Source organism: Zonotrichia leucophrys, chromosome 2 (assembly GCF_028769735.1).
Source record: "Zonotrichia leucophrys gambelii isolate GWCS_2022_RI chromosome 2, RI_Zleu_2.0, whole genome shotgun sequence".
In the NCBI taxonomy this organism is placed as follows: domain Eukaryota; kingdom Metazoa; phylum Chordata; class Aves; order Passeriformes; family Passerellidae; genus Zonotrichia; species Zonotrichia leucophrys.
In genome coordinates, this window is record NC_088171.1 from 94,169,106 (window position 1) to 94,193,298 (window position 24,193).

Consider the following 24,193-nt stretch of genomic DNA (forward strand, 5'->3'; position numbering starts at 1 on the left):
TATTCTTTGTTATTTATGGAAATCTGTTACTTGCCAGACTGTGAAAATGGCTGCCTGCTTGTATATATATTATTTTTAATTGCTTATAAGCCAGCAGCCACATTTTCACTAAAAGCTTAATAAAATATGAAAGATGGTAAAGACAGCATCTCTTTATTAATACCTAGATATGAAACTATTTCAATACTTTAAACATTCAAATAATTTGTGTGAAACAAAAAGGCTGGAAAAGCTTTCCCAAATAAATGACTGTCATCAAAGCTTCTTTCCATATAAGGCTCATATTTCATCTCCAGGCCTAGCTAAAAAGAACAGAAATACATGATCATCATATAATTAATAAATTACTCCCTTCTGATGGTGTAGTAATTTTACTAGGCTTTCTTTAAAGTGCAGTTAGTTATTTTCCTACATTATGAAGTTTGTTTGAGCTTAATATCTTCTAGTTTGCTCAGCTGTTGTAAGGCAAAACTAATCTTAATAACTGATTTGCTGAATGCTGCTGTTTGTATTTGCCTGTCCATGTCAAGTACTGCATGGGCATCTTAACTAGCTGAGAAATTATGGGGAAGCAGCAGAGTTAAGTGAGTGATGAATTACTTGTTTGCTATCAAAGCTGTTTCCCTCTGTCTTGTTTTCACCTCACCCTGCCTCCATACAACCGCTCAACCAATTCAGCTGTAAATTTCTCAGTGGAAACTATGCAGTCTCCTCAAGTGCCCTGTTTCCAAACCAGTGTTTCAAACCAAATTCCAGACTTGCCTGGAAGTCTGTATTCATAAGCCTTGGGAGTGGAATAGCTGAGAGTCTGACCCATCAAAAGCAACCACTGACTGTATATGTGAAAGGTCTCTACAGCCTGACCACTACACACACACACAAGCTGTTGAACAAGAGCTTGGTGTGAGAAAAATATTTTAAAGTGAAGATGGGAGTGGGATTGGGTTTTGCCGTTTACAGGAAGCATGGGAGAGGAGGCTCTCCTGGTGTGTTCAGGCAAGGATGTTAATTAGTTTCTGGTTGAAATATGGCTCCACTGAGTTGGTGGAAAGGATGAGTGGCAGGTTGTAAAAAGTCCAGTACAAAACCAGTATCACTGATCTTTGAGTCCGCAAGTCCGAAGTACGCAGCCTCCAAGAGTCAGTCAAAATAAACAAAATTTATCTCTGGGTAAGAAAAGGTGGAGGTTTGCCTTCTTCAGGCTGGTTTCCTAACAGGCTGAGTTGGGGAGAGGATGGCTTTTGGCAAGGAAAGCTTGAGTTTGTCAAAAATACTGCAGCATCTTTTTGCTTCTGTCAGACAGAAGCCTAAGAACTGTGCTGTCTACAGAATATGTACTACTACTTTGCCAAAGCCCAAACAGGTTTTTTGACAATCCTTATGCTTCCAGTATACCCTGACCTGCCTTATATGCAAAGAGAGTGCCTTAAGGCTGGTGTCTAGACAGAGCCTTGCATTTCAGCAAAGGGAATTAAAAGTAGGCTCTGATATTCGTCCATTTGCAGAGAAAATTGTACTTTGGCTACCTGCCTCTTAATTTATTGGAAAAAATGTTAATTTTTTGTTGATTCCTAGGATGTGCAAAGCTAGGGAAGGCATTTCAGGTGTTACTTGTCAGGATGTAACTATATCATGGCTGTTTCAAATGCCACTGCTGAACTGCTGTTGTAAAGATGAAAAAGTGGGGCTGCTGACAATCCTATTCCATATCTCAGGTGTCATTGTTGTAAAGGATTATTCTGTCCTTACAAACCATGCAAAGGCAGCTCAGTGAGCTTGACCTTAAAGCTAAAATGAAATTATGATCTGTTCTGCACCCTGCAGGATGGACTGGGAGAGTCAGGATGGTGATTCTTCAGTTCAGTCATAGTGAATTGCAAGTAAACAAACAAGGCACTAGTGACTAGGACTCTTTGTAGCTAGTAGATGCTTATTTGGTATATTAACCTTGCTCAAAATTTCCAAGGTGTGCTGCCACTTGCTACCATTGGAATTCATATAGTCATGGTGTAAGTTACTTGGGTAATGTCTGTGTCAGGGTGTAGGTCATGTTGCAACTCTTAGTTCCTCAAACACCCAGTGTATTCAGAAATATAACTATTATTGGTTTATTATTTACTCATTTTAAAAGTAACATCAAAACTTAGTTCTATTAACAAAGGTTTTTTACTCTTTGATTTTAGTTCAGAGTCACTTTGTCAGGATGAGACATAGGGGATGCTCAATGCAAAATATCTAAGGGGGTGTGAGGCAAATGCACTTTTCAGTCTCTCAACTTTTTAAGAGATTTAAGACTGAAACCTCAAGTTCAGATTTGCCTTATGGATTTTATTCTTGGCAGTAAATTTTACAAAATAGGTATATAGGTGTACATATGAAATGCTGTTTTGCTGATTCACAGAGTAGTGTTTTAGGTCTCAGAAAAATTCAGCTTTTGCTTTCAGGTCATTTGCATTCCCTTATAACTGCTTGCATCATTGAAAATAGTTCTCTGTAAGTGCCCCTCTATCCTTCATCTGCAGTGCTCTACTGTTGGTGAACAGCAGGTTTAGAGTTTTGACTAATAGGCTGGGACTCAGATGGATGACCTCTATCAATTATTCATGATAGATCTGAGTAGCCAGTGTATAACACTGACAACATTCATACCTTTCTACTGTAATATGAACTGTAAACGATACAGTGATTGATAGACTACAGATGACCCTTGGTCATTTTTATTAATTCCTGTTGCTCAGTTCTGTAACCTGTTTTTCATTGCTTTAGCTATGGAGCTACTGTGTTTTTAAAAACTCCAGCTGGCCAGAGCTAGGAGAGGCTCTGAATTAACTGGTTTTTATATTTATGTTCTTCGGACTAGTTCTCTTTCTTTTGAGGTTACTAGTTGTAGCATCGAGGATTTCAGTGGGATCACAGCAGGCTTCTTGTACATATTTAGAATAGTATTAGATGAATGAAATAAAAAATGGTTGGGGGGTTTTGTGCTGTGCCTGATGGTGAGTAGAAGTGAGTAGAGTTGTGGGAAGGGGAGTTGTCAGCAAGAGCAGAGAAAGAAGTGTCACTTGCTCTTTGCTCCTGGGCTGCCTCTGTTTGCCTTGTAGGTTAAAGCAAAAAGAAGGTCAAAACAATAGACGGGTTGAGGTGTTTTGCTCCTTAACTGCTGCATAAGGGAGTTCCATTGTATAATCCTACATTACACATACTGTGCTGTGATGAGCCTCGGATGCAAATTTAGCATTGAGAATAAGCTGAAGTTTCAAGAGCATTTAAATCAGTTTACTCAGAGTCTTACTGGAGAAGTGTTTTCTGAACTCCAGAATGAGAAAAAGCTCCTGAATTTGTAATTTCTTTTGCTTATGGAGTACATTGCATATGAGCACAGTAATTTGTGTTTTTGCAGATTTGTTTGAGAAGAGCTGTAGGTAAAGATCTGTAAAAACAGTTCTGCATTTAAATATGCTGCTTACCAGGAGTTCAGAGAAAGGGCCTGATTAGAAGGTAAGAACACAGTTGAGTGAGATTTGGGACAAATCAACACTCTCTCCTGTGCTGGAAAACAGAAGGGGATGGAGAGGACTCCTGGTTTGTGACAGCATCCAGAAGTAACCCAGAACTGGAAGATAATCAAGAAATACCTGTTTCACGGGAGGCTTAGATGCACTCTGCGTTTCAGGTTCTGCCAGCAGAGCTGTCTGTGTTAGATGTGTTAGGCTTAGAGCAGTGTTTCCCCCTGAGCCCAGTGGGTCTGCTGAAAGGGGACCCCAGATGCAGGTGCAGCAATGCCAGCCAAGTGACACACTTCCAGCTGTCTTCTGTGTAGAGAAAGGGCTATAACAACACAAATAGCAGTCTTGCCACAGTGTCTCCATCCATGCTGACAGTCCTGTGGATGTCTGGTTTTGGCTGCTGGCATGGATGTAACCTTGGTACTCTTGGTGTGAGGCTCCATGCATTGACAGCCCCTAAGATCTGTGAGCCAGGGCTGCTTAGTGAGGGATGACAGGAGTGGTGGCGACTTGCTCTGTAGTGGCAGCTACACCACGATTTCCTTGCAGGTGAGGGTGCTCTTGTACTTGGGGTTTGAGCAAGGGGAGGAACAAGAAGTGCTTGGAAACCCTGCCACTTGTGCTCACAAGTTTGCTTCAGTCACAAGCATTAAACCAGAAACTCTCTTCCCTTCAGCTTCATTCCAGGGAAGGAGCTGTGGCAGGCTGTTGCTTTATGCATTGCAGGCACTCAGGAGACTGCACCTGGTGTGTCAGGTTACCAAGCAGACCTGCTGGCACACCTGAATCCTGATCTGTGTGTCTGGCCTCCCCCAGCAGCCCTAGAGTGTCAGGCACCTTCCCCCAGGGAGCACCAATCCCTGTGCTCCTCTCCCTTGTATTTGCTGTGGGTCTTCAGTGTAGCTGAAGGCAGGACTGTTCTCCACTCACCAGTCCACCTTAACAGAGCTTTACTAGCCAACATATTTTGTTGATCAGTGTGATTCCAACTCCGCAGCAATATGTAGACTAACCAGATGGAGGCTTGTACCTCTTGTGATTGTAAAATTAACCAGAATCATTGATAGTTACGAGAGTGATGACGGAGACCCAGGCGCTGTCAGAACAATGTGCTTTGAGGCATGCTTAAATCTGTTAGGACAATATTTCATGTTGCTGCGTGCTCAGCGCACAATTCTACAGCACAGCGAGGCGCGTACGCCTCGCTCAGCTCCGAGGGTGGATAAAGGATGAAAATTATTCACTACTGAATTTGACTCAGCAAAGGAGGTGAAGGTTCCTCTCCATTCAGAGGCATAGCCAAGAAATTTTAGTTAAAGGTCTGTGTGACTGGATTTTTGGGTTTTGTTTATTTTTTAAATAGTCCTAACTAGGATTTTCTGTCTGAATAAAACAGTTTTTTAATTGGAACCTCATGTGAGAACTTCCAGGGGATCAGTGAGAAATTTGTAAGAAACAGCTGGAAATAACAGTGGAGAAGGCAGTGCCATCTCTATTCTCTTCCTGCCACACAGCCACAGGCGTACTGTAGTTCCCTGTTCATTTACATCAGTGACTAAAGGACCTATTTAAATGAATGAAGTTAATGAATTAATAAATGCAGAACGGGGGAGAAACCTGCATTACAAAAGGTACTTTGTTCTTAGATGCTGAGAGTAAGAGTTGGGTTTGATATTTCACAACATAGCTCTAACTGCTGTTTGCTGTATTTCCTAATACACCCCTGGTAACATGAGATTGCACCATAGATTCTCCTATTAAATGGTTATTCAGATGTGTTGTGCTACCAGCAGCTTTTTGCTTGCATATGAATTATGAGGTGTTTGAATTAGCAAAACGTGGATTAGCAGAGTTTTTTGCTTCGCTAGTGGTACTGCAGACACTTTAGCCATTTGGTCGTCAGATACAGTCGTTCTGTGTTTGAGCTTCTCAAAATAATGCCTGCTAGTGCCTCTGTAATTAAACATCTGTCAGGCTTTTAGAAATGCCCTATGGGTTTTCTTTTTTGGGGGGAGGGGGAGACAAACCCCTGCTTTTAGGGGGAAGAATGCTGTGTGAAACAGCAAAATATATTTTGTTTCAGCACAAGGCCAAATTTGGGAGATTAGCAGCTTTCTTCTCCATTTTGGCTGATGTAAATAAGCAGTAAATTTATTGAGACATCCGGCATGAAACTGGTGTGAGAACAGAACTTTGGGCCTCGTGTGGCAGCTTGAGCAGATGGGTGCTTCTTACTATTTCTTAAAAACTGAAATGACAGGGAGATTAGGGTTTAAAAATCACAGCTTCTGTTGCATGCATTAATTAAAGGGTTTTCGTATAATAATTCTATCTTATTGTTCTAGAGCATACGCTCAGCTACTTTCAATTTTTAAAAGTACTCGTCCTTTCTCTGGGAGCCACGGCTGTTTGTTCAGTTAAATTCCTTCTGATTAAAGCTCCCTGAATAGTCATTGCCTTCATATACCAAGACCAGCTCTGTTTTCTCTATGCTACGCTGATAATGGGGTCACTGGGAGATTTCTGAATTGCAAGTTCTAACTGAAGTTTTACAGCGCTTCAGGGATGCTTCACTGCTCAGCACAGTCTGATGAGCCTCAGAGTACCATTGGAGCACTTGGGGCACTGGCTCATACATTTCTATTCCTGACTTGTTTGGCTCACAGGGGAAGCACTGAAGAAATTTTGGTGATTTCCTGTCAGGTCCAAAATATCATCACACTTTTCAATATGGAAAGATGTTTGAACCCAGTGACTGCAATGATCCAACAGTGTTAGCATTTTTTTTTTTTTTTTAGATATGACTGCAGTAGCCTCTCCTTTACTACTTCTTCCGTGCAGAATACAAACCTGCAGATTTTTCAAATCTGAAAATGGGCTGTATGAAGAGTAATGATGTCTCAGCAATGTAGGTGGTTCTCCTCTGGAGTCCCAAACTGATGAGTCGTGACAAGGTTGCTTAAAGAAAAAGGCCCTTAAAGTAACTGCCATGCAAGTTTTATTTTAAAATGTCAGCCCTATGAGTACTGTGGATCTGTTACTGGTTTTGCTTCTTCCAGCAAAGCTTGACATTCCCTGGAAGAGCAGATGTTCGTGGAATGAACTCCTTCTGGGGAATTAACTAATTAAGAAGGTCGAGCTTCTGCGTTCTTCCAAACCATGTATCCCGAGGCTGCAGTGTAGTGTCAGGGCTCTTTCTTGGCAGTGCTTGATGGAACATGTAGGTTGAGAATGGGTGAAGACCTGTAACCGTCTGCCAGGCTGCTAATCTGGTGTTGGAGTTCAGCAAAGGGAAAGGAAAAGAGCTGCCAGTCCAACAGCTTTCCTGTTTTCCCTTTAAACTGATCATCAAATGTGGCGGAGGTGGCATCCATTTCCAGCAGTTTGCTGGAGAGCCTGTCCTGCTACCAGTTCAGTGAGTGAGTAGGCAGACTTGATTTATGCTATCTCTGGCCAGTATCGCTCATAGACACAGGCTTTGCATCTGGGATATGCAGATACTGTCATCAGCTCTGAGATTAACTTAGTGGTGAGTAGTAAAAGGATGATTTTTCTCTTTCTTGCTTTCTGTCTGGGTGTTTTTTTTTTGTTGTTTCTTTTGTTTTGTTTTTGTTTGGTAGTCTTAATTTTTTTTTGGCCAAGTTGGCAAATGGCACTCGCAGCAGTTGTGAGCAGAACCTCGAAGGAGCAGAGTTTGTTGTTCTTTGCCTCATTAAGTGCTGCAGCTGCCTGTAACAAGCTATTAAGCTGTTAGAGCAAGCTGATCTATCTTTAGACTGTACTGACCCATTATCACCCCGAGTCTTCGTGTCTTAGAGGACAGGCCACATCAAGTGAGGGATTTTTTAGATCCTCTTAGATGCAGGAAGGAGCTTGGTTAGAAGAGGTAGGATGGCACCCACCTGCAGCAAGACAGCCATGGTAAAAAAGGGGCTGTTGTTTGTCTCTTTCCTGTTGTGGGGAAATGGAAAACCTCCTCAGAGGGAGTTTCAAACAAAAGGTGAGACTTGTTCAGTGGTGACTCTCCATTTTGAGGCTGCAGCCATCTCTTCAGCAGAGTGTCTGGAACGGAGAAGACTAAATTGGCAAGGATTTGAGTTTAATAAGACTGGCAGAGGGATAGAGAAACCCCTCACTACCCCCTCCTTGTGCCTTTCAACTTGGATTATAGAACCCATCAGCCCAGAATTTGGAGGCAACTTTAACTGAGCTCATTCATTAAATTTCTCATACTTTATTTTAAAGTGAAGGTTAGAAAAAATTTATGAAAGCTACTTAAAATGAGTCTGAAATCTAAATATGCTTATTTTGAAAGTATTGTTTGTAACAGTGTGATACTATAATACTAAAACCACTGCTTTCCACAGAAAATAATTCATTTCTTGAGATTCAGTAATGTTAGACAAAGTATTGCTTTGTTTTTCTGAGGTTTTTTTCAGCCTAGTAACAAGATGACTCAGATAGTAACCTGGATAATTAGGTTACATAGAAACAATCTCTATTAAAAATATAGGTTTATGTTCTTAACATTACAACTTAAATTTACTATCAGTAGCAGTAGACCAATTTTTAACTATAATAGGATATGCATAAAAAATGCAGCTCCATTTTAAAGGCACTTCTCATTATAAATGCAGGAGTATGACACTGCTATAACATTTTTTAGGTAAACCAAATTAAGAGATTTTTAGAAGAGCTGCTGTAGCACTTACGCTTTTGATTTGTTTGAAAATGAGGATTGTACTTTACCACAATATTGAAAGTACTCCACAGTCTTAAAAGTTTTATGTTTTGTCTCTTGAGACGATTTCCAGGGTAAAACTGTACGTCACTTTGAAGTCCAGCTACTAAGCAGCAAGAAAACATTTAGCACAGTGCAAGTGCCAGTAATGCTCAGCTGTATGAAATTCACAGTAGTTTAATTGAAGTCTGAATTTTATGTTTAGGTTAAGGGAGCATGAATTTCTTGGGTAAGAGTTTCTGCCTAAAGGAAGTTTTTCAACTTTGCCTGAGTGCAAACACAGTGCACTGAGAGTATAATGAATACTGAGAAGAACTAAAAAGTGGGGTTCAGAGATGGTGGGACAAGGAAAAAGGCAAGGAGAATGTAAAGGGCTGTTTGTTTATTTTAAATATACTTTTTTTCATAATGACTATGGCTTTTCTTGCCTTCCATAGTTACTCTGAGCTTCACTGCAACTAGTTAACTAGATTCAAAAGAAGAAATGACCAAAAGAAGGAGTAGGAGTTTACAAACTATGATGTAAATGCTCAGTTGTAGTAAATGATGAGGACTAGATGTGGTGGAGTTACGATCAGCAAGGCTGTTTTCAGTGCATTACATCTTCAGAACTGGAAGTGTACCAGTTTATTAAGTTCTCTGTCCTGGCCAGGGCAGGTGATGAAGGAACCACAACTGAAATTAACACAGAGGCTTCTGTGTGCAGAGCTGAGTCAAGTAGAGGACAAATCTCTGTTGGAGCAGAGAGACGCTCTCACTTCTGAGCAGCAGTGCTCCTCCTCCAGAGGATAGAGAGCTGTAATCTCAGAGGGATTGAACAACTTTCTCATGGTTTTTTATGGGACTAAAGTATGTAGTAAACCCAAAAACTGTGGCTTGGAATGTCTTTCGTTGTCTTTAACTACAAAACCATCCACTCTGTAAGTTTTTTTTTGTTGAGAAGCAGAGAATGGAGCAAGACAAAAGGACAGAGAAAGAGTATAAAAGACTAGCAAGAAGGATGTGTTCAGAATATTCTGGAAGGGTGTGGGGAAAAGAGGTCCAGAAGACATCTTTGTGGTTGTGATAAAGGTAAAAGGCATTATGCCTAAGCAATGAGCTTTTCCAGAGGCTAAAAAATACAGAAAGACAGCCATGAAGACTCCGACAGGAAGGGCAAAGGAGAAAAACCCTTGAGGTAAAGTCCTTTAGTGGAGGAGATGGAACAGTTGACTCAGCTTCATAGTTGGCAGAAAGTGCTTGCTGCTGACCTCTGTATGCTGCTGAAAAGGGTGGCTTTCACACCTGTGACCCTAAATACAGACCTGGCTTTTCTGGAAACCATGCCAAGGATTCCCTTCTCATGGGAAGCCTTCTTGCACAGCCCAAAGAAGATGAAAGGAGGTACCTCATAGTGCAAAATTTCTTAATTATAGACAAAAGAAAACTTAAAAGGCTCTTCAAGAAGAAAAAACAAAAGACAAGGGGAAGGAGGAATTGTCAGCAATGAGCTTGGGAAAGCCAGTATTTCATCAACAAATACACAAAATTATGTCAGAACCTTGGAAAGTCCCTGGTAACTCAGTGCTCATTTATGATCTTATATTTTTCAGAGAACTTTCATTCTGAAATAATGAAGGAATTATGTGAATTAACCTTAAATCTTTAAACCAAGTAATTTTTTTGAGAATTGACTTCAGAAGTCAATTGCTTTTTATAAAATTTTGCAAAACATCCTTAAACTGCATGTTCTGACTTGGCTGCTGTTGTTTTCCATTCCCAGATAGTGAAGTAGAAAAGTGAGGCATCAGGTGTGGCATCAGGGAAGAGTCAGTGGTTTGCTCTAATTGTTTCATAAGCTGGAGGTGAAAACAAATGCCAGAGAAGCCAAGTGCACTTGGGTGCCCAGTGGCAGAGAGTGTGCACATTCTGCAGAGCATGGTGAAGTGTGCTTGTCTTCTGGAACCTATGCCTCGCGAATAGGAGCATACAAAGTATGTTTTAAAGTCATAAAATATGAGTACCCAAACTCTTGCATTGCTTCAAAAAACCTAGGCCTTTATTTCAGGACTCCTTCCTCTAAAGAAGTGAATTTTTTTTTCCCCCTGAGAATAGAGTTAGCTCCATTTATCCTTCTCCTGGTCTTTGTCTAAAGTTGAATTCAGAGCACAATATTGTACTTCTTTGTCTTCCATGCTACGTTTGGCAAAATCTGAAGTTTTTGTTCACGTGCACTCTCTGAGCATTTTGAATTTAATAATGTGTTGTTGCAACATCTTCATTTGCCCTCCTGTAACCACAAACCAACAGTCTGGAGTAGTTTAAAACTGACCTGTTTGCAAATGTCATCTGCCATCTCCACAGATACCTGTTTTCTTGTGCAAGTTACTTCTTATTAGTTTACTTCCCTGTTAGCTCTAAGTGGAGCTTCTCCCACTAGCAGAGCACTTTTTTAATTGGCAAGAATGTTCTCTCAATTAGCACTTGGCAGGCAGAGGTTTTTGCATTTGTGAGGTCTTTGTATTCTCTTCACCCAAGTTTCTGTATTTTCCCCAGTGGCTTTGCTAGGAAAGTTCAAGCCATGCTTTCCTGTGGAAAGGAACATGTGGGCTGATCACCATGCATCAAGGAGGACACTCTGGGAAGAAGGATAGAGGTTGGCATTACCTCATCCTGCTGCTGACCACCCAAACTTTGGCCTGTTTTGACAGGGATTTTTTTTTACATAGTAGGGGCAGCGAACAAAAGAGCAGCTCTGCTAGAGGTTTTGTGTCCCTTAAAATGGATGCCTTTCCGCCATCTGCAAACATGGTGCTTCCTTGTAAAGTCATCTATATTAACCTGCTAGGAACTATTTAAATAAAGAGAATTTTGGTTTTTAAAAAAATTATATAATACAGTTCATTATACAGAAAACTTTCTGTAATTACTCCCCAAGTAATTACAGCTATATTTTCTTGATAGTGGCAGACTTTGACTTAGGGTGAGTTGGGTGTCATCATCAGCCACGTCAGCACACCTGGGTCCTGCAGGGAGAGTTTGCCACTCGATGGAGCGTCACTTTGCCCCACATCCCTGGCAGGAGCCCAAAGGACTTGTGTCCCCAATACACGGAGGTGGAATGACATGTATGAATTTGGTTATGGACGGCAGGGAATTTTAGGTGGGGATTTTTTTCATTTTATTTTTTTCCCTGTTCTTGTTTGTTCGCTTTATATTTGTGTGGTGGTTGTTGGGCCGTGGGTGGGGTTTGGAGCGGGACGCTCGGGCCGCATCCGGAGCAGGTCCCGGCTGGAGAGCCCGGAGGCGGCGGCGCTGCTGCCTTTGGGAAGCGGCGCCGGCAGCATCCGCTGGGCGGCGGCGCCACCTGGCGGCCAATGCCGGCACCAGCACCTCCCCTCGCTTCCTCCTCCTCTTCCTCCTCCTCCTCCTTCTCTTGCCCGGCCTGCTCTCCTGCTCAGCACCCCGCAGCTGCCCGGTGCCTGCTTGCTGCCGAACCAGGGACTGACATCGGCGTGCAGGAAAAGTGACCGCGCCGTCAGCGACAGTGAAAATACCAGAGCTTTGCAGGGCGATGTCCTGTACAAATGGATGTCTCTGGGCTCTTTGGGCAGCTGTGGTGGGGGCGTTGGTGGCAGGAGAAGGCAGGACGTGCTGCACATGGCAGTGAGTCCCTGGGTCGGGGTTTCAGCCGAGCACAGTTACCTGTACACAGGTGAAGGTGCCAGTGTGAGCTCCGCAGTGCCCAGAGCGCGTGGCTGAGCTCCAGGGATGGATCCTGTGTCTGCACCCATGTTTGAACATCCCTCACAACGCCCTGAAGTCCCTCCAGAGGCTGTGTTCCTTTGGATTGAGGAACTAAAGCTGAAATTGGCTCGATGCGATCGATGTCTGTACACGAGGACTAGTTATCACCTGGATCTCGTGTGTAGTCAGGTGTGCGGGTGGATTAAATTGCTGATTAAATGCCTCTTAGTGAATAGATTTTAAATTACTCTGACTTTGAGAAGGATTTTCAAAACATTTTTATTTTTGTGACATTGGCTTAATCTGCATCTTTTTCAGGGCAGTTGTGGTACTAAGTATTTCTTTATGTGGTGGTCCTGGGAAGACACACACACACACACACACACACTCAGAGTTAGTAAATATCTAGGCAAAATCTGGTTTTTGGTATGATTTTCTACTACTTAAGAATCTGAATTAACCAGATTAATTTCTTAAACCCGTTCTTCTGTAGACGAGTTTTATATCTGTCTAGAAGCAGTCTTAAGGGGTCAGCTGTGGTTGGGATGGGTGGTGTCCTGCCATTTGTAGCAGAAGGCTGTGGGTAAACGATAAGGAAGTCATATCAGAGATCCGAGGGACTCTTTCTTTATTAGTAACTTCATCTTTGTGGTTTTTTTCTTTGTTTGTTTGTTTTGTTTTTGTTTTGGTTTTTTTCCCCGTGGAGTGTTATGTGCATAAAAACAGTTCCTGCAATTGATACACGTCTGGGGCAGTGGGGTGAGGGTGGTTTGGTTACCTTAGTTCCCCTCATCCCTCCCCAGTGCATTCACTCCCCAGCAGAGTTGTTCTCACCTATTGTGTGCTGCTGGGAAAGCAGATGGCCTTCCTGAGCTTCCAAAAAATCAGGTCCCTGTAACACTGGGGAATAATTAACACTTAAACTCCTCAAGAGGAGAGGTGTCAGTACTGCTTCCTACAAAAATACACCAAGCCACAGCCCTTGCCCAGGAGCTGGTGCAGCTTATTCCTTGTTCCCAGTGAGATGCTCTTCCATCCTGCCAGGTCTGCATGTCTGAGCAGACAAGCTTTGCACTGAAATGTCAGACATCTTTCTGTTCAAGGACACCTCATAAATAACTGATCATCGACATTTTAAAATCTTCCTCAGTTAATTCCATGGCAGGCCCAGGGATCTTTACTGGGGCTTGCTCTCAATATGGAGGTGAGAGATGCCAGCGAGGTTAAGGGAGGCTCTCACCCAGAGTGGTGCTGCAGAATGCTGCAGGTACGTGTTCTTTTTTATCAAAACAAGTTTTTAAGTTGCCCTTAAATGCACTTACCTGCTCACTTGTAAGGAATGCAATAAAATGAGTGCTGGGGGAAGAAAATTAATCTGAAGTACTGTCCTGCCCTTCTGGATGTGTGTATTTGGCTGTTCAGTTTTCTGTTTTTAATCCTTTTGAAAAGGAGAAATTCCAATTTAAGCCAGCCTGTGGCAGTGTTTTTCAGCATTTCTTTTGCTTCTGCTGCTTTTAACGCTTAAGCCTTGGTGCTAATTGGAAAGTGGAGAAGCTTCCTATGTGCTAGATGCAGTAGTTAGTTTCAGATTTAATAATGTTTTAGCATTTTCACACAGCTGTTATTAAAATGAGGCGGTGATATAAATAATCATGGCTCACAGGTGCAGAATTACTGTTTCATTGTCTCTGAAGCTTAAGTGATGTGTTTCTATTGCCACTTTTCAAATGGATTTGCTTTGTCTTCCCCATCACCCTTTAGCATAACAAAGTTTCTATTATTTGAAAGACTGATTAAAACAAGTTTATAGCTGGTTCTTCTTTTTTTCCAGACATCTTTGAGACCCTTATCTACTGACCTTTTTGAGTTAGATGATGCACCCTGGGATGATTCTCATCTGACTTCTTTCCCAAACAGAGGACTTCCTCTGTCTCTTCCACCAGAGTTTAATGCATGTTGGTATTTATTTGGTTTGCCTTTTAAATGACATCCTGAAAGTTAATTTTTTCCCTTTACTCATTTTTTCAGAATAGTAAGACTTTAAAAGGAAGAATGTAAGTGAACCCAGATCTCTGGTGTTCTTGTGAGCTCTCAAATTTACCCCTCAGTATAAAAGGAATGGAGTCAGGAAAAATGCTAAAGCTCCAAATCCCTTGTAGAGCGCATTTTGCCTGCGGACAGCTGCCCTTTCTGCTGCTGTGTGGTGGTGCTGGGTTCCAGCCTGCTTTGTCTGTCAGCCCTTCAAGGGGATTATGGAAGTTGCCATGTCTTCAGTGATCTGCATAAGGCTGTCTGGAGTTGTTTCAGGCCAGGTCTGAAAGACCATTCACTTTTCTGGAAGTGCCTTCCATTGGCCTTGCTACCCCAAGGGAGAGCAGTGGAAGGAAGGGGAAGGGGAAGGTGCTTTTGTAGCAATTAACCAACCTGCAAATACCCCTGTCCTGTGTAGTCAAAAGGGGCAAACACTGCCAATGCCAAGGCAGAGGTGGGTCTGGCACCTCCAGCCTCTTCTCTTGAGGCCTTTGGCTCTGGGCTGCAGCTTGTGTGACATGGACAGTGCCTTTGGTGGACACACATGGACACCATGTGCCTTTGGTGCAATTCTGCTGCAGTGGGCACTGAGTCAGTGCCCTTGGCTGAGAAGCCAAAGGCTGCCCTTGTGCCTACAGTCACATCCTCCTCGGGAACCTTGGTTCACTTTGGTTCATCCAGAGCAGAGCTTTCCAAATCAACTCTTGATATTTCAGTAGCATAGGTCCTTCTTCTACCTTGAGGAAACTCTGCAGGGCTTGGTCCCTCATCTCTCCTGCCATGTGCTTGCAGCACCACATAATGGTGCTAATTACAATCCAGCAATGTCACACCTCACCAAGGGCATCCAGTTTTCATCCATTTTCAGTGGTGGTCAAAGAATCATAGTTCTGTCCAGCCTATGTCTTGGGTTTGATAGTATGTATTTCTTACCCTATTCCAACCCTATTTCATTCCATTCTCTTTTCAAAGTCCTCTTTCCTCTGAAAGCCAGAAAAACAGTAAGCCCAAGAAAGCGTATTTTTTGTCCAAGCACTGTATAACTACCAAATCTTTAAATCTGTGTAATACTTACAGTCTAAGTTCCCCTTTCTGTCATGTGTTCCTGTATTTTTTGTGCACAGTAGAGATTCCTGACTGCCTTAAGTCTGTTAGCAGAGTCACCAGCTATGGTAGCGTGGCCTTCAGCAGGAGAAACAAGGTAAATTAGGTCATGCAGAGCTCCTGATTTCTGTGACTGCTGCCTCTGTTACCACGCTGGGCTTGCCGGCTGTGGCTGAGGCATTTCTGCAGAATGCTGGCTGACAGCACAGCTGTACCCTCTGTTTTTAGATTGAGTAGCTGTAGTAAAGGGCTTTATGATGTATGGCAGTACGCTAGCCTTGCTTAACAAATGATGGGAGAAATGAAATATTGGATGAGGAATGTTAAGCTGTATGGGACGGCTGCCAGTCCACAGTCCTGGCCTGGAAAGCTTTCCTCCTTAATGCACTTGAAGGAAGATGAACAGGTGGTGGTCAAGAAGATGCTGTGGAGCAGACATTGTGGCAAATCTGACTGTTGGAATGAAAGGAAAAATCTCCAGGAAGATTTACAACTGTTTGGATCTATGTTTGGAGGGATTGTACAGGCAAGCTGCCACTTGCTTAAAAAAATCTGAGTCATGATTTTCCATCTCCTCTGCAAGTATTTTTGATGCATCAAAGCCAATTGCGCTTCTCTTCCTATGCCTTAAATTAAAAGAACCAATACCCACAAAACCCACAACAGCCCTTGCCCAATCCCAACTCTCAAATTTAATTACGTATCCTGCTGTGTTAATGGTCTTAAACCTTTTCTTTTTCCCCCTCTACCTGAACCAAACTTCACAGGCAGGGCCACACACAGAGAAATGTGCAGCAGCTACAGAGCATACTGAAGGTATTCTGCCTGGGTTTTGGATCTGTATTCTACTGTATTGCTGTTAACTCTGAAATTGCAACAAAGCTGTGTTAGGAGTCAAATTGGTATCATCTGGCCTAATCACTTCTTAATTTTGCAGAGCATTCCAGGGGTTTTATACCCCATAATTTTCTTTAACTATATTATGAGCAGCAATGTTTAAGGCAATGCCAAATTGTACAGTTCTGTTTCAGCAAGCAGTGCCTTCAAATGTGTTTGTATTGGTTTTGTATATGTATTCCTCTGGCCCTTTATTTTACCCACAGTTTTTAGGTAAGTACTTACCATTCCTTCACCTTTTTCCAGGATTCAGACTGTGGCTGAAACAGCTCTCTGTGAGATAGGAAGACATCAGGATGCTCTTGAAGCGCAGAGGGCAAAGAGGGGCTGTGGGCCATGAGTGGGAAAGTCCAGTCTCAAGTCCCAGAAGGAGCTCTGCTGGGGATGAGAGCAGGATGTGGCATCAGGATGGGGATCAGATGCATTAGGTGCAGCCTTGCTTTTTAGAACTGGTCAGACCGGTGGCACCTGCCCTCAGCTCTAGATAAAAGACAAACTTCATTCTCAAATAGTGAAAGCCCCAGTGAAAATCTTCACTACCCTTGGGTTGATACAATATGGATGGAGGGTGAGAAAGGTGCTTAGAAAGGCTGAGATAACAGGAGCTACAGCTTCACCTGCAGATAAGTATGTGTTATTTTGTGAGGCTTCTTGCCTGCTGCTGGGCAGAGAATATGCTCACAGGCCTCTGTGAGAAATACATGGGTGAAAGGACTGGTAAGTCACAACTAGCTCTGCCACTGCACGGAATTTCTGTGTGCCATGTATAGAATGACTTATCAAAAATGTCACTGAGGAGGTACAGAGAAATGTGATGAACACTGAAAATGTGTCTGTGGCACACTGCCAGCAGCAGCCATTTTGCCCACATTTGCACTTTCACTTCATTAAGTGCCCTGCTGTGGATGCTTTCCTTCCATAATCCCCATGTTTGTGTTGCATCTGGAAGGGCTGATACCTGGGAGAGAGATCCCAAAGCATCTGCCCTGGAAGAGGATTTGTGTTTGCGCCTGATGTGCACTGGTGCAAAGCTGAGGGTGATGAAAAGGTACTGTGCAAGAGGATATTGGAATAATTTGCACATAGAGCTGCTGGTTCAGCCACTTGATGTTTGGGAGCCTTGTAGCATCAGTCCCCCAGATAACAACTAAGCCAAATAGTCTTAAAGAAAACATTGTAGCTGGAGAGGAAAAGTTCACTGTGAACTTTCAAGCTTGTTTTTCCAGTACCTAACAATGTGTACTTCAGTCTGAGAGATTTTGGACCTGATACCTTTTCCAGCCTAGTTTCTTAGTTACTTTGTTGGTGCTTAGTCTCTTGATTATGCTTGGAATTCCAATAACCTTGCTGGCATTTGCATCTGTAGCTGTGTGGATGCTTTCAGACCTCCCTTTTCTTTTGAGGAAAAAAAAGGCGATCTTGAAGTGTGACATAACTCTGAAGCATTTCTGCTGTGTGGAGGAATTTGTAATTTTACTGAGCTAGGGAATACCTTGTAGAGAGGGGTCTTTTGTGTGCTGTACTGTTACTGTTCTCAGAGTCAGATTTCGCTCATCTTAAAAGGTTAAGTTTCAAATGTAATCAACTAAAATTTTTGTGCTTTTTTTCCACTCACTTTGGTGACATTTCAGATTCTTTCTGAAATGCAAAACCAATGCAGTATTTCTGATGTTAATAACACTAATTATCTAAAATAATTCAGAAATCTCAACATGCGCAGTCCAGAACTGAACAAACTTTATTAAGTCTGATGGTCACCTATTCACGTTTTTTGCTGTCTGGATTGTAAGCGCTCTGTGGGTTTTGTTTTCATAAGCAGCAGGTGTCCTGCTGGACAATGCTGGAGAGATTAGTTAAATGGAGACTGGGAAACACTGGAAGTGGTGGGCTCGGCTGGCCTGGCCTGCTTTTGTCCCCTGCATTGTCCCCCAGTTCTGCAGGGGAAAGGAGATGAAGAATGCAATGGAGCCCTTCAGCTGTTTGCACTCTCTGGGTTTGGAAGGATGATGCATTTGACAGCGAGGGTAGAAAGTAACTTGCAGCTAGAGTGAGAATTTGCAGAGGGTAAAGTTAGTGAAATGAAGGAAAAAAGGATTTTGAAATAAATCAGTACATTGTTGTTGTATAAAGGGAATCCTGAAAAAAAAGAGAAAAATTAACTGAAAAATAGCATGGTCATAAAAAAAATTGAATTAGAGACACTGTTAGTCATATAATCATTGTGACAACAGCAGTAGTACTGTTTGGGAAGTAAATGGTGTAAAAAATGTGAAATTTTGTTACTCTAGGGTGCCTGCTGTGCTTTAGGAATATTATTCTTCAGTTTGGAACTCCCACTAACATCATGCTGCTGGTCACTTCCTTCTCTCCCTCCCTCGTATTGCAAACGCAAAAGCAAAAATCACAGATTGAGATGAGCAATTTACTGGGAACAGAAATGAGATAAAAAACCAAACAGAAACAATATTAATGATAGGAGGTATAAGACAAAGAAACTATTTACACTAAAAAGAAAAAAAAGAAACCAGCAACAAACAAATACATCACTTGTCTGGTCTCCAGTTTTCTCCCTTCTCCTAAGCAGTGGGAGAGTGTCCCTTTCCCCTCCACCCAGCAGTGACCTGAGGTGGTATCAAATAACATTAAGGTCCTGGCCATGCCCCTTCCAGTTTTTACAAAAAATTAACCCTGTCCCGGCCAAAACCAGGACAGTGCCTAATAAAAGTTAAATTTTTTTTTTATCAGATAATTGTTTGTCCACTCTGGGCCCAGTTCCATCCCGGTCTTCTCCCCCCCCCCCAAGAAAACCAGAATAAAGCAGCAGCTCATATCTCTCTACTTGTGGCATTCTGGGTTTTCATAGTCATCATCCTTCCCCAGTAAATCCTTGATAGAAAGTAAGGAGTTCCCATCAGGATGCTTTGCTTGAAATTACTGGCTTTGAATTTAAAAAATCAGTGGGAAATCATTAAAATTTTGATATAGAAAAGGAGAATGGGGAGGCAGTGCAAAGTGTGCCAAAGGGCTGCTACTTCTGGTTGGTAAACCTTTGGCCTGGGTTTATTTGCTAAGGATGTATAGGGTTGCTAGAAATGTATAGCTGATTTCGTGGAACTGTAAAAGTAACTCCCCAACAACTAGCCACAACAAAAATAAGAGAAAAAATACTCTAAAGTAATAAGAAAAAGCAGTGTAATATAAACCAGAAGCATTGATGAAGGCAGGACTTCTCAGGGCACCTGGGACTTGCTTTCCATGTGCTCCTGGGCTGTGGTGTGGGACAGCATTACTCTCTTTCCCCCCTGTGTAGCTGAAGGCAAACCTCTGTGGAACAGGGTGTGCTGTCTGACTGACAAACCATCTGTGTCAGCCAGCATCAAGAGCTGTGCTGGGCTTCTGCCCTGTTAAAAACCTCAAACCTCAGCCAAAACCACTCACCGTCAATTCTAAAATTCATTGGAGAGAAAGCAGGGATATTAGCTGATTGTGGTGCTGAGTGCCCCAGTCTAGTCCTTGATCTCTCTCTGAATTGTTGGGGAGTTCATGTAGGAGCCCCTCAAAACATCTAACAGCGTGTAAAGCAAGAGGAGCTTTGCAGATGAGAAGCTGCCTCTCCTATCAAAACAGCATAACTTTATTGTCCCAGTGTGTCGTTGTGGCACGTGGCCTTGTGCTGTAAGAATGCCTAAGAGGGTTTGTAGGAGTTGGCTCTCACCTCATGCCCACGTTGCCACCATGTGGGATCCTCTGAGTGGCAAAACTGGATCAGAAAGCAGGGAAAGTGGTGGGCAGTGTGTGGGGTATAAAAACTTGACCCACAGGCAGCTAGAACAGGGGACGTGGCTCAGCTAAAACAAATTCCCCTCTGAAAAACGGACACTGGGTCTCTTTGAACAGCTGAGCTAGGCTCAGAGGATAAACCTGCTGCTAAGGAATGTCATGGGCTCACTGTTGAATGCTCCAGGAGGCCCTTCTTGGAGGACTAAGTGTGTCTGGAATTAATATGAAAGGAAGGCATATAGTTTTTTGGCATATCTCTGTGAAGCAGTGTGTGTGGATGCTGGCTAATGCAAAGTTTTGCTTTGCTGTACTGAGAGAGCAAAGGGGAGGAGTAACTCATGCTTTCTGCCTCCCTATGAAAAAGATGGATTTTTATGTGTTGATAGTCCATGTTTTTGTCCATGCAGGTTTTACAGTCCAAGTGGTGTTTCGACTCTTCCCTTGACGTTTATTCCTCAAGCTGCAAATATGTAATCTTGTTTTTATTTCTGTATTTCTGTTAATCATGAGTTTTTCTGCGTGCAAGTGTATCTGATTGTTGCTGATAGACTCCAGTGCTCAGGATGAGATAATTCTTCTGGAGCTTGAGCTCCTGGGGAGGCTGCAGACATTGGCTTGTCACCCTTCTGTCTTCCCTCAGCCTTGTGGGGAAACTCTTGGTCTTTGTTTTCTGGGGGAGGGGTTACTTTTCTGTGGCAGTTCTCTGAACTCCTTCTAACTTACCTGTGTTTGCAGATCTGCGCAGATATTCTAGGGGCATGGACTGTTTTTGTTGAACCTTCCTTTCACAGAAAAAAAATCACCTGAATTTTCTGTGGCAAAACTGCTTTTTGCCTTTTTTCCCCTGCTGGGTCCCACTGTATTGTGCTGACTGTGGACTTTTGCATAGTGCCCATTATTATTGTCTGTATATATTTATATAGATTTTTTATATATGTTTTTCATACATTTTCTATATTCAAAACCCAGTATGACCTGCATGGCCATTGTATCCTCTTCAGAGAGATAGTTTTATTTTTGTTTTTACAATGTGTGCTTTTATGTCTGAAAGCTAAGCTGAAGAACTTAATCTAGTACCCTCATATTTAACTTGCTGTCTATTGTAACATCAGTTATTTTCAACATTGCTTCTTCCCAGATTTTGCCTTCCCACTGCATGGATTTTTTTGGATCATTTCCCTTCACTTGTCTTAGCCTGCTTTTCTTCCCCAGAATGAATCTCATTTGATTATTTTCAGACTGCATTTCTATTCTCTCTGAGTCCCTGTGCATTATTTCCTTGTCCCCATTATTTTTGCAGCTCCTCCAAATGTGATATTTCCTGGAGATTTAAGTTAGCATGCTGTCTAGAATCTCTTCTGGAACATTAAAGAAAATACCAAGTGAAATAGGACCTAATACAGGTCTTTGCAATATTGCACCTTCTTCCCATGTTATCCCTTTGCTTTTATCATGATTTATTTGCAGTCAGTTTTCAAATCAAGCCACAGTATTCATCTCAAAGTACAAATCACTATCAAATGTTTACTGAAAATCAAACACACCACATCTGCTCCTTTTCCTCAGACTCCTAGTGCTGTAACACTAGCCAGAAAAGGGGCCAATTTCTAGCCAGTTCTGCTCTTCTGAATAGAAATCACGATTTCATTGTCCTCAGCCTTGTAGCCTGGTTTACTTTATAGGAAGCCTCATGAATTAAAACAGCTGTGCAGCCCATTCTGAAGTTCTGTTTTGTGGAGAAACAGTGCTGGGAAGAAAACAAGTGGAGTTTATGCATGTGAGGGGGAGAAGAGAGAAGAGGGATATATGTGTGTGGGGAGAAGGGGAGTTGCTTTTATCTCTGTGTGTGAGTAACTGGGTGAGGCCATTAGGTCTATGTCTGAGGAACTGCTCAAATCCCTGAATATTCTTATGTTTCTAGACCATGGTTTTCATATAGTTCAGTGTTTTGCACTCTCCTGCTTTGCTTTCCCTGTGGCCTGTGATGCTGTTGGTCCTTGATGCTGGTGGTGGCATCAGCAGCCACCTCCTAGCAAGGCACCTTGGAAAATTCCTCTGCTTTAGCTGTTGCCCAGATATCTGTGATACAGAAAGACTGGAACACTTCTCCTGTAGTAAAAGGACCTTTCTCACTCTAAAGTACAACAGATAAAAACAGCTGTTTGGGGTAAGAAACAAAGGAATTGTGACAAAATATAAGGAGATGATGGAGATTGTAGGATGAAAGTGAGAGCATGCTTAGCCAAGAACTCTTTCAATGGGGAGTGTGAGTTATAGTCCCTGGAGACCAAGCAGAAGGCATCTCGTTCATGGCTTTTTGCTTTGACCTGGCCATAATAAAATTTCAAAAGTTTCTGGTGACAGTAATGCCTGCACTGAACAATATTTTATACCAATGATTTAAAAGGATTATTAGTACCCCTTCTCAGCTGGGGCAAGTAGCTGGGAGCAGGCAGATATAAATTTAATCCATTTTTCTAAAAAGACTTTACCTGTATTTTTGAGTATGCTTACCATCTTTCCATGCTCTTGCCTGCATCCCCTCTTCCACCTGGCTTTTGTTACCTGCTCACTGCCCAGCCTGGACCACCTGCCATGATGGGAAGGATGGCATGAGGCAGCCTGGGTGTTGAGATCTGTAGTGTTGGATCCCTGGTGGAGGGTGTGATGGGACTAGGGAAGAGCATAGGCTGTGTTTGTACTTGAGAAGGAAGCCTGAGTTGGCCTGCAGGTGAAAATTTTTCTGTCCAAATCTTGGGAAGTAGGGTATGGACGTGGGGTTTTTGTTTGTTTGGGGTTTTGTTTGTTCGTTCATTTGTTGTTGTTGGTTTGTTTGTCTTTTTTTTCTTTTTTTAAGTACAGCTTGAAAAAAAAGCAGTTAGCACAAATACTGCTATTGAGCCTCCTGATCTAAGCTGTAAAATTGTTCCTGGTATGTTCATTACTGTTCTTGTGAGACATCAGAGGAATTGAGTCTAGCAAGACACTGTGAAGAGGTGTTACAAGCTTATGGTTGTGTTTTGTAATAGCCTTACAAATTTTCATCTAATGCACTGACAGCATTGGGGCAGCTGCAGACCTATACACCTCAGAAATGTCTTCATCGTTTTTCTGCTCTGTGTTACATTTTCCACCTGAAAAAAATCCTTTTTTCATAGATGGATGCACTAGGAAATAGGGCAAAAAGGCCTGCATCCACCTCAAAATTTGCAGTCCCAGGCTTTATGGGAGCACATGGGACTGTGGGCTGTCTCTCTGCTTTCTCCTCCTCCTCCCCTCCCCAGGTGCAGACCTAAACTGAGCAGTCCAGGCCTAAAGACCAAGCCCAGATCTGAGATGTGCCACCTCCCACGGTCTGACTTGTCCTCCTTGCTGAAAGAGCTTGGTACATAGAGTTTGACCAAGCAAGAAAGTATGCAGCAATGTCTGTGGTACCCGGAGCAACCTGGGAGTTGCAGATATCATTCTGCTGATGCCCCCCTTCATCACAGCTGCAGAGGTGGACCAAGAGCCTCCCAGCTGTGTAGTTCCTGCAATGGGGCTTGCAGTGGTCTCCCACCTCCCTCCTCTGCCCAGTACACCCAGCAGGTCGGTTCTCTCTCCACTGAGTACTGCTGCAACCAAAGGATTTGTTTTTGCTTTGCTTTACTATTTACTACAATGATCAAAGCAGCCACTCCTTGTGATCATAAAGAGAAGCCTTAAAATCTTATTTAAGAGCACAAGTATTTTGAGCTTTGACAGATATACTTGGAAAACAACACAGATGTGCAGTGTCAGATTTCACTGCTGCATACAGTGTATTAGTTTCAAACTATAAATTTGGCTAGTGGTGCTGGGCATGTGCTTTCCCAAAACCTTGTTGCCTGCAACACGGGAAAAACAAATTTCTGGGTTGGGGGGATTTTTTCCCCCTGCCTATACTCCCTTGGAGAGTTTGAAAGGAAAATGATCTTAGCAGAGTGAGCATTCAGCCCTGCGAGGCTGCAAACCTGTGGGTTATTTTTAACCTAATTACCTCGAAATAAACAAAAGCTTAAGAATGTTTTTGCTTGAAGTGAAGGTGAGGATAAGTAGACTTCATGTGCAGAGCAGCTCCAGCCAACAGCGTGGCTCTTCCATTGCGGAATATTGCCCGTGGCAGTGCCCTGCTCTAACGAACAGCGCTCGCTTCTCTGAAGGGCTGGCTTTCCTGAGCTGATGTGAGAGGATCTGCAGCTCTAGAGCAGTTCACTCCTTTCCCCTTCTCACCCCTCCTATGGATGTGTGATCACTTTGGACTGGTGACGTTTTAGATGGAGCACGGTCTCCTTATACTTGCCTGGCAGTGGCTCATTAACTGCATGTTAATTGAAACTGAAAGTTTGTCAGATGATTCAATTCAGTTACATGCTAAATGGATTCAGTG

General features: G+C 42.6%; 1 protein-coding gene across 2 annotated transcripts in view; it reads left to right on the top strand.

The window, feature by feature from the left end:
* ZNF516 (zinc finger protein 516) overlaps window positions 1-24,193 on the top strand; it is a 102,752-nt gene that overhangs the window by 60,695 nt on the left and 17,864 nt on the right. The window lies entirely within an intron of this gene.